Source organism: Megalobrama amblycephala, linkage group LG16, assembly GCF_018812025.1.
Source record: "Megalobrama amblycephala isolate DHTTF-2021 linkage group LG16, ASM1881202v1, whole genome shotgun sequence".
Classification (NCBI taxonomy): domain Eukaryota; kingdom Metazoa; phylum Chordata; class Actinopteri; order Cypriniformes; family Xenocyprididae; genus Megalobrama; species Megalobrama amblycephala.
Genome location: NC_063059.1, coordinates 43,740,041 through 43,751,654, shown reverse-complemented (window position 1 = coordinate 43,751,654; position 11,614 = coordinate 43,740,041). Strand labels below are relative to the sequence as shown.

At 36.5% G+C, this 11,614-nt stretch overlaps 1 protein-coding gene across 2 annotated transcripts in view; it reads left to right on the top strand.

Annotated features, from left to right (window-relative positions):
* Window positions 1-281: 281 nt before the first annotated feature.
* Window positions 282-11,614, top strand: part of LOC125249071 (NACHT, LRR and PYD domains-containing protein 3-like) — a 58,732-nt gene continuing 47,399 nt past the window's right edge. For both annotated transcript variants that reach the window (XM_048161261.1, XM_048161260.1), the window contains exon 1: window positions 282-516. The gene's annotated coding sequence lies outside the window, so the exon portion shown is untranslated. The remainder of the gene's footprint in view (window positions 517-11,614) is intronic.

The following is an 11,614-nucleotide window of genomic DNA, read 5'->3' as shown; positions in this document are numbered from 1 at the left end:
CAAAAGTTTGGGGTCAGTAAGAATTTTTATTTTTAGGAAAAGAAATTAAAGAAATGAATACTTTTATTCAGCAAGGATGCATTAAATCAATCAAAAGTGGCAGTAAAGACATTTATAATGTTACAAAAGATTAGATTTCAGATAAACATTGTTCTTTTGAACTTTCTATTCATCAAATAATCCTGAAAAAAAATATTGTACACAAATATTTTTATATAAATATTTGCGAGTATCTATCTATCTATCTATCTATCTATCTATCATTTCAGTTAGACCGTTTTAATACAATATTTGACATTAACATGGTTTCAAACTTTAAAAAGCACTGTCTACGAAGATTTGCGCCACCCACTTCCGCCCTCAGGATGTTAGTCGGGCGCTGTCCTCCTCAGACTGTCATGACATTTGGTTCTGCGGTTCTCGACACACGCTCCGAAGCTTCTGCACAGAGCGTAATCACTAGTTTTCTTCGTCGTTCTGCAGACTTAAAAACTAATGCAAACATAACACTTTAAGGTAAGTTCAATTAATTTTATGTCATATTATTGTGTAATGTTTTTGCATACAGGTGGGTCTTTACGTCAATCTCTATGTTTAAGCAGCAAAAACTACAGGGCTGTGGACTTGAGTTCCAAATTTGATGACTTGCGACGTGACTTTTAATTGTAGGCTAATATGTAAACAGACGCATTGCGCACTGCGTTCGAGACCCTCCCTTCTCTTCCTTTCATCAGCACTGCGGCTCTGCAGTTACTGAATCTGTGGCCTGGTTTCATAGACAGGACTTAGCCAGGCTTAGTTAAATTAGGACAGTTAAGTATTTTACTAACTGTTTACACCACTGCTTTTAATAAACTGGCGCATTGTGCCGCGTCTACTGTTTGAGACCCTCCCATTTCTTCCTTTTGTCAACTCTGCTGCTCTGCTGATACTATTATGCATGGGCGAGGCTGAAGCACCCCTAAAACTTGGAGTAAGAAATGTTGTTATTCTAAAATTTTTGTTCGTCTTTTACAAGGTTAAATAATGTCGAAAACATACTCCGTAGTTTGTGGTTTAAAAAGTATGTGTTAAGGATGAAAATGAAAACATCCCCCTTTGCAAATGGTGTCATCCTCTTCTCTTCTTCTACTTCTCTGTACCTGCACCGCTCAGCACGACCGTCATCCAGCGCGAAACACAGCAGAGTGAGAACCAAGCGGCAACCTCCCCCTTTCTCTCGTGAAGCCAATACGGAAGTAACTTAAACTGCGATTTATCGACTGGCCGCTAGGGACAGGCTCCAAAAGAGAGCAGAATCTCATAGAGTCCCATGTTAAATTGGCCAAGTTTATAGCAGAAAAAAAATGTTTACAAGTTGGTTCAAATTGTGGTTTTGGTCTATATTGCTATTTTGCCCTTCATGACAACTCTGAGGGGGGTGAATTTTTTTTATAACTTATCCGTTTAAATTATATTAAGCCTTAAAGTTCTGCATAATTAAGGACGTGGTCACTTGAGTGACAGGTGGATTGCGCTGCTGTCTGTGAGCCGTCATGTTACCTCAGCTGCCGCTGAATTTGGCATCTCAGCCGTATTTGTGCTCGATTATTTTATACAATTATAAAATATGGCTTGCTGCATAATATTCGAGACTGATGTGTGTCTGTGTAGATGTGCATGCATGGGGAAGAGACACAGAACACACGTTGTTGGATCGTGGTGTTATGGATCAACTGGGGATCATGTCAACTGGGGACATGCGCGTGCACGCAGATAGTTTTACCTGACTTTCCAGCAGATGTTGCTCAGCACTAGATTCGTCACAGGGAATTTTCTACGGAGGAGATTTAAACGCTTACCACATTATTTGTGAATGTTTGTATTATTATTGGACTTTGTTGTTTCCCCTGTCGCTCTTCAAATGTATCAGACGCCGTTTAAGGGAAGTTTTAATGCGTTTTCATGTCGCGTCTCACAGACCACGCCCAGATTATTTTGTTTACATTCGTTTCAATGGAGTTCGTTTCTGACAACAATTTTGTAGGTGCATTAAATAAAAAAGCTATTTACGTTTTTAAAGCACTTGTTTATATGTTTTTATAATTATTATTATTATTATAAAAAATTCTGCAGCAATATTTCCATGGTTTAAAAGGATGTCAAGCATTTTTTTTTTAAATATTTTAAATATGTTATTTATTTAAGGGAACATTTATTTAAGGGAATGATCAACAAATATATGCATAGTTAACAGGTGCAAAATCACAAAAAGCCCTTTTAACAATACATAAAGGCCTAGCTTCAAAGCAGGCTACATAAAATGTATGTGTACATTATGAAGAGAAATCTGTTATGTAAGAAATTACTCTCAATGTAATGTTCATATGGCAAAAATGTATGGTTCTTTGATAATAGAAGTATGGTTAACATAATTCAGTTAAGCAGAAACATATTAAGGCAATAATGATTATAATATAAGGATACTTTTGCATGTTGATTCAGAGTTGGTGTCATCTGAAGTCCTCGCATTATGTTGTCCTCATCTCTTCACAGGTGTTGAGTTCACTTAAAATCTTCACAAAGGCTGAATCCAAATGTTAGTGAGGTCGGTACCAAATAAAGATAACTGGCATAATTAAAATTTATATTACATATAAAGAGGCCCACGCTCATTAAATTGTATTTATAAAACTGACAGTCTATGGTGTCATATATTCAGTTTCCTATTCTAATTGTTTAGGAGAGAAGCATTGTATTTGTGTGAGGTGCCAAATGATTATGAGTTTAGTGATGTATACTGTCTTTAGGAATTAGCAAAATGTGTAATATTTTGTAATACAGTATAATATGTCCTGCTTATGTAAGTCATGAGAAACTTGTTGTTGCCACTGATTGGTTGTCACAGGACGTTCATACAAAAGACAGTATGGAAACTGGAAAAAGAACCTATGAGACAGTAAGAAAGATATTACAGCATAGTTCATGTTTAGTTGTTAAACACTGTTTAAACACAGTGTCATCTTTAAAATGTAAACATCGCAGTGTTCTTCAGTGTTCACAGAATAACAGGTTATCAATTAAATTCAAGCACCTAACTGAATGTACAATACATACACACCATTACTTTAAGCATTAAATTCAGTTATTTTAATTGATTAGGCTATGATTCTAAGAAACTTCAGTAATAAATACAGAATTGTTATAAACAGAGTTCTGTTCTGCTATTTGAATCGTTTAGAAAAAAATGAAACAATGTGTTTTTATAATTCCTAAGCCAAAGCAAATGTTGAGTTTAGATCAGTCATGAATCCAGAATGAAACATGGTTGTTTTAGGATACAGAGGTTGTAATTGAAACCTAAGCAAGAGATCTCAGAAAATGAAATCAACAAAATCAATAAAATCAGCTAGAACAAACACAAGACAAAGTGTCTGTTTTTCCCCCCCTTAATATATGTAATCGCTCATAAAATATATAATTTGATTATGAACAATAGTAAGCAACATATCAATTAACAAAATTGTTAATAAAAACATTAAGGACTTTGCAATTCATGTTTGCTTTAGTTAGCCTACTCCTAACTTAAACTTAATCTGTCTGTTGTAATTTGTGTTTAGAAAACATGACAGCACACTACAGACACTAATGTTGAAAATAAATTCTTACACTTAATTTCGTTGACAAGTTTGACATTCATTGAAACTAGTGTCCCATGTTAACGGGCATGGTTTGTGAGCGTGACGTGAGAGCATGATCAACTTTATTAAAACTGCTCCAAAAACGCAGGAACGAACACCGCGAAATCGAGGCGCTTTATTACGCATCGCAATGTATACAACTGTTCAAACATGCATTTTTAAATCTATGATCCATGGAATATCGCATGTGACGAATCTGTCGCGTCTAACATCTGCTGGAAATCCAGGTAAAACTATCTGCGTGCTCGCGCGCGTCCCCAGTTAACATGATCCCCAGTTGATCCGTAACACGTGGCATTGGCTGAAAGTTTTTATTTATTTATTTATTTATTTTTTATTGAACATCAGAACAAAAGGAACAAAATATACACCTACAATGGCATTAACAAGAATGATAATAATAATAGAGTATCAAGGAAGGCACATATCAGTTAAATAAATATTAATAAAACAAAATTACATATCTTTTTTTGCATTGGCTGAAAGTTTTGTTTGTGAGATTTACTACAATGACAATGGCGGGAGGATATCAAAATCCGACAGCACTGCTTGGATATTATAACTAAAACTGCTGCACTATTTTGAAAAAAATATACTTTGGACACAGGCTCATTTGTTTGTTAGATACGATCGCTGCTCAGATTGCATCCTTTCTTGAAGAACGATGACAGAGAGCAGATCATTCAGAAGAAATGTGAAATGTTTTTTTGTTTTGCAATGGACACTCATATTTTACCCAAGTGCCACGGATTGGATTCATCTCGCGATCTCTATTTCATTATAAAGGTGAAGTCCCATTTGATTTTCCATGTTGTTATTTGCACACCCAACACTACTGGTGTTGGAGGATCTATATCTTAAAAAACACTGTAGATTGACAGTAAACCTTTAGAACGTTCTGATGATAAAACGTATCTTCATTAATAATTTAGATAGTATCTAGATCAGTGGTCTCAAACTCCCGGCCCGCGGGCCATTTACGGCCCGCCCTCCCCCTCTACCCGGCCCGCAACTGATCTCAAAAATAAAACATATTCCGGCCCGCTAAATTATTATTATTATTATTCTCTAGTTGCTACCTGTCTGATATGCAAAGAAAAGTCGCCGTTCTATGGGGGCATTCACATATCGCGTCACATAAGCGGCCGAGCCGCATTCTCCTTCTTTCCAATGCGTTTTCGCTCCAGTGGCGTCTGTCGTTGCTATGCAACCATGAGCCGCGCTCTCAACCGCGTCGCTTCTATTATGAGCGCGCTTGCCCAAATTACAGTAAAAGCACTCGACTTTAAGTCACGAGCGTCGATTTAAACCACCGAAACGCGTCCGATGCAGCCATTAAACGTTACCGATGCTCAATCAGCATCTTGGACAAATGCGCTGCCAGGTGTCTGTCAAGAAAGAGTGTACAAATGTATTCAGGGATTGTATTTGTTCAGTACAGTGTTGGTCAATGCAAAATTTTAATGTTATTTAAGCTAACATAAAGTAAGGGAAAATACTTCCACTAAATATTAAAAACTAATAATGTATGTAACAATGAGAGATTTTTTATTTTTTGGCAAAATAAAGTTAATATAGCTCCAGTTTTTTGTTTATTTCTGACCCCTCCACAGCACAAGTGTTGATGGTTTTGTTCCTAAATTACTATATTTTTTTATTCCATGCACCTTGTTGGATGTGAGACTATTGCAATTGATAGTATATTAATAGTATTATATTAGTAATAGTATTATATAATTATATTACACTCTGTAACAATGAGAGAGACACTGCTGTTTACATTTAGTATGGTAAATAAAATATTTATAGTATAGGTATAAAGATATTTTAGTAGGCAAATTTGATGTAAATGAGAAATAATGCAAAGGAAAGTAAATTTTCTGAAATGTTGCGCTTTCTTGCGCTTGAATGTTAATATGGCCCTCCTATGAGGTGTCAATCACAGAAACGGCCCCCCGCCAATTTGAGTTTGAGACCCCTGATCTAGATAGATAGCTCCTTTGCTGCTAACATGGTCACGTCGAGCTAGGTGGGCGTGGTTTCAGCAACCAGTCATATCAGCTCAAACCACCTCCCCGCCTCTTTGCCCATTTTCAGTTATCCGGGAGTGACGTGCGGTGACGCGCAGCTAAGATGGCCGCGGCCTCATTTACGCGTCAAAACTGCTGTTCAGAACTCTATTGGTGACGTCACGGACGCTACGTCCATATTTTTTTAGTGAATTGTGAATCAACTAAGTTGCTCCAAAGCTGTGTCTCACACTTCTTTCCTTTTACATAGAGTTGTTCCGATTCCGAAACCATATCAGTGAGTACTGGAGTCAGTATCCTGAATCACCATGGTACACCTATAATAAGTGATTATTTTCGGACTATTTTAGTCCAGCGGGTCGCCGCCGCTGTGGAGTAGCACAAGACCTGGGTGACTCGTCCATAGTCATAAACGGAGAGAAGTAGCGCCGGTTACAATGTTCTTCCGCAAGACGCGTGCAGTTCTGTTTATTAACTGCTAGAGCGTGAAACTAAAACAGCAGTGCGACAAATAAACAGCGTACCTGTGTACTGTGTACGTGTGTCTCTGTTGTTAAAGTTTATCGTTAATTTGATACTCATTTTAACAATCGGGAGTCATGTGAACATGACGTCACGTGCGTCTTTTCTGGTCAGTCGTCATGGAAACATGAAGTCCTGGGGCCTGTACCATGAAGCTGGATCTAGCCAGGTAAGTTTCAGATTAGTTTGCACCAATCTTGGGTTTTAGGTACCATGATAGTAACTTGACTGGTGTTCATCGCTGTAGTAATTTACGCTCCACGGCTAACCTGCTCCGGGGCAGGTTATGACCAATCAGATGTAAGCTAAGAGACACTGACACACCCAACACAATAAAGTCACTCCCCCAGTTATTCTTCCTCCAAATTAAACGTCATTATATAGTAAAAACAAATATTTAATGATGATATTGTCTGGTTTTTATAATAATATAATTTATATATGATTTGTATATGATCTATATTTTTATTAATCCATTACACACATGCAAGTTTAGTTTAACAGTTGTTATTAAGCACTTAGTTTCAATGAATATTAATATATAGATCATGTAAAAGGTGTAAATATACTCTTTAAATATGATTAAATGTGACCTTGTATGTTTGAGTCTCTATCGCTATATATTATCAACTATATAAAATAACTTCACAACTGATAGAGAAAGATCATTTCTTTTATTTGTCCTCTTTCACAGACAAGAATTTTCCATTAGTGTAAATGTGTTTAAATTCTTAATCTTCAGCAAAAGAGTTTTGAATCGTGCGGGCTCTCTCGCGAGAAGTGAATCCTGTGATTGGCTGTTCATCACTGATGTCACACATACATGTGCACATGCTCCACAATCTCAGGATCAAAGCTTGAGTTGACAGAGAAAGTTGATGATCAGCATCATGGTACCACAACAAAGTCGGATTGGAGTGGTTTGGTTTTGTCAACTCAAAACTAATCCTATAACCCTAAGTTTGTTCAACTACCATCATGGTACAGGCCCCCGGCGTTTGGACCAGAGTGCAAAACAAACGACATATCACTGTATACCACCAGTATGTGTGAAAACACTCACTGTGGCTTTTTAAATAAATTGTTATTCATTCCTAGATTTATATGTGTTATTTTTCAGTTGTGGCTGACTTTCAAACTAGACAGTAAAAGAAAGTTTAATGTTTTTCTTTTGCTGTATTTATTCATTCCTTACACAGAGGATTTAACCTGAACTAGGCTTAACTCCTGAACTCCTAGCATTACTCTGTTGATACAAAAGGAGGCACACCACATGGAGTTAACGGTCAGGAAAACCAGCGGAGTGAAGAAGGTTTTGTGTTTGTTACACGGGGCTGTCTGTGTGAACTCTCACAATGAACCCTGTAAAAAATATAGAAATATAGAAAATAAATATAGAAAAAAATATAGAAAAATAGAAATAGAAAATATAGAAAAAAAAGAGCAATTTTTTTGACCTCTCAGATATTGTTTTAGGAGGCCTCTGATGTAGAAATTAAAGATTTTTCACATTTTTTACTTTTTAGTAAGTTTTTAGGGAAATGTAATATTGCAACATTGGGCCTTGACAGGAGCAGAATTTCTGTATTTGTACTCACTTTGTCTGAACAGATATACAGAGCATTTAAGCATTTGTTTGCAGGGTTGATTGTTTACTTATCCCCATAACAGTATAAATCATGAGTAATAATCACCCAACAATCATATTTTTTTATGAATAAGCATTTATTAATAAAAAAAATTGAAAAAAAATGTATTTATAAAACATTTTCTTCTATCACTTTCAATGTGGTTTGAATGAAGTCTGTGTTTTACAGTGATAGTCCCTAAGACTGTACCTAGTAAGACATTTCTGTTCATCTGAGAAGCACAGGCGAACATTGCACTTGCTACAGTGTATTTGTGTATCCGTTATTGCAGTGTCTGCAGCATCCTCTCTTCATCTTTACTGGGAAATGTGCAATCATGTATTTGCGTACATCCAGTAGGGGGTGGTCCGATGACATCTTGGCATTCTGAAATGGAAAAAGTAAAAAAATGAATAAGTGAATAATACAAATGGGTCTTATATTGTAGATAAACTGAAGGAATAGACAGGGTGGTAGACCATGTGTCGAGGGTAGAGATCTAAGTATATTATCCATCAAAGTATTATAATTTCAATGCAAATGCTAATCAAAATTTCACTACTACAGTCAAACAATACTGTGTGGATGGCCTATTATCTCTCTACTTATCATACTAAAGGAACACATGCACCCCACCAGAGCACTTACAGGTTCATGTTCAAGACCATTCACACCTGTCCCTGAACAATGCAACAGATACATTCCCCCCAAAATCATCCAGAGCTCCTAATGCTATAAACTGCTACTTGGCCAACACTCAAAAAAAATCTCAGGATCATTTAGAAGTTAAAAAACAAATAAACTACATAGATGCAGGGAGTTTCACTGCTCTGGATGATGGAGTTTTAAATCCCACATACAGTTTATTCCTGTGTTTAATTATGGTCTAAACTAAATTAGGTACAAATTTAACAGAAAAGCACATTTAGAACTTAGTTACAATGAATCTAACTGTTTAAATTTCAATTCATGACCATGTGAAAAGTGCAGTGTCCTTATGTAATGTGTAGGAGCACAGGCTATTTTAAATACCACTCTGGCCCAACGTTGTAGAATTACAACATGGACTTAACAAGCTCTAAATCAAATTTGATTAATGTTTTCCAAAATAACTAAATATATCTGTGTTCTAGACATTGTAATAAACACACAAAAAAAATATGTAAGGAATTTACTTACTTGAATCTTGACAAATATCTAGTCATGTAAAAAAAAAGGAGGATGAGCTTGATGTGAAGTTTGCAGGTAGAGTAACTTCATGGCCAGATGACCGGACCTATAAACACCCATTAACTATGTAAATGTGTTTGTAACACAGTTCGTATATACGTGAAAAAGAAGGAGGCGGGAACCGGCGAATGTTCAACAAAACTTTAATTCAAAATAAACAAGGAACAAAACGAAAGTAATTCCGGCAGACCCTCGCAGACGTCTGCCGGCCACACAAACATAATAAAACATAAAATAATATCCAGGCCTGGTCCTCTCTTGTCCTTCACTGTCGTCGCTCCTCCTTTTATGCTCCCGGAACTCCTCCGTGAGAGACTCAAGGCCGGTGCGCCTCCCAGGTGGAGCTCATTAAAGGTGCTAAAGAGGATGTTTTCGTCGAGTGAGTTTTTGAAATGAGCGCATGCGTAAGAACAACCCCCCTCCTTCGCCGGCGATACCACCGCGGTTTTTTTCTTACCAGTGTGAAAGAGACTCAAAATACTCCGTTAATGTTGCACATACAATTAAGAGTTATATACCATTTTAATCTGTGGAATATCTTCTACACTCAGAGTAAAAACAAAATGTTGTGCTTTTTGTAAAATAAAGAAAACTAACATGATGCATGATCTCTCGTCTCCCTCTGAACGAAGTCCAATCTGATAGTTCTCAAAAAATGAACTGTAACTTAGTGAATACTAATCACAAAAAAAAATACTTATGTCTGAAAAAACGTTGAAATGTCAGGTTTTAAATCGTGTAAGTCAAATCGAAAACAAACCTTCTGTGTTTATGTAATCTGTATGAAAAGAAAGCCATGTCAGAAATCTGTGGTTCAGCTCATTATCCGCTAATGCGGCCACGCCCACGGAGCCAGCGCTATTCAGACGCAAATTCAGTCAATACATGCATACATCGTCTCAATCGTGTATTTATTGTCTTGAAAAGTGTTTTGAATAGCCATAGTTAGCTATCTCTGGCCTCTATTAGTTCAGTTATTTCCTGGATTGCCCATTCTTCTTTAGTGCTCAGGCATTTGTGGACTAAAGGTGTACAGAGCGCCCTCCGGCTGCAAGTATGAATTGTAAACACAGTATCCAGCGTTCACAGTGACGACAATAAATAATGAATAAATACTCCTCTGTATAGAAAATTGACATAAACATGAGAATCCATCAATATTTCTCCAAATGTGCATGCTTTTAAGCTAAAAGCCTATATGAAATGCCATAGAGGTAACATAATTGTTCAGACACTTTGCATCACAGAAATACATTATATTTTAAAGAATATAATAGAATACCATTATTTTAAATTGTAATAATATTTCACAGTATTGCTGTTTTTTCTGTATGTTTGATTTACATTATGATGAGATTTGAGACATGATCAGCAGAGGGTTTTTTCACAGCCTACCTGACTGAAAGAGCTCATTATTTATGCAGGTCATTAGAGCTCTTTATGCAATTCTTTTGTTTTCTCAGGTGAGAATCACCCATTATACATGAGGAGTCACACCTCCACGCATACTGTGTTTCTTGACCAAAGATGTTTTAGAAAATTTAAATCTCTCTATTGTTTATATGAACAAGCAGGCAGCATAATTTTTACCTCATTTTGAAGCAAAACTCTAGTCTACAACCTCAAATACCCAGAAGTCTTGTGAACAAAGATTTAATATATATTTTTTGGCCTTATTTCACTGACTTAAGTTTTTTGTTTTTTCAATAACCACGCATAAACGTTATTCCTTCAAAAACACAAACATGTACATACATGTTCCTCACATATTATTGTAGCCTAGTTTGTGCTGAATACAGTGTAATGACACTTTTTCCATTAATATGTTTATGAACAACTGAAAAAAGCACAAATGTCAGGGCATGTCAAAACTTCTCCAGGGTCCCAAACATCCTCAGAACACCTGAGGGTTAATCAAAATCTGAAAAGGTACTTCCTGGAATGGTGTTCCTTCTCTGATAACGTCAGTTTGACGGCTTGGGTTGAAAACGCGTAAACCACTCCCCCACAACCGTGTGTCTGCTATGAGCGAGAGATGGAGAGGAGGAGCACTAAAGTAAAACTCTGCCCACTATTCAATATTCCGTTTCAGTTGGAAATATGTCACAACACTGGAGAAAAGTCATTTGCAACTTCCGGTTCACGCAGACTTTAACAACCGGCGGCCACTCAGGCCGTTGCTCAAATTTACCGGCAGGTGGATTTATATTACCAGCTGTCATACAGTTTAGGCTACGGCTACGCAGCTACTCATTCAGCAATTTCCCCAATCGTATTACGTACGACGAACATTATTTATATAATTATTCATTAAAAAATATTAAATCCCAATAGTATATAAAGTCATGAGATAGCCTATTGTCGTTTAATACATTTTAAAAATATATAGCATGTTAATCTCATATGGCATCACATCCCACATTCAAGCATATGTTATAACTAATCCTGATCGATTAAAATTATTAAACTAAGACATAATTAATTTCCAACACTACACTGTACACAACTATCAGTATTTGCATAA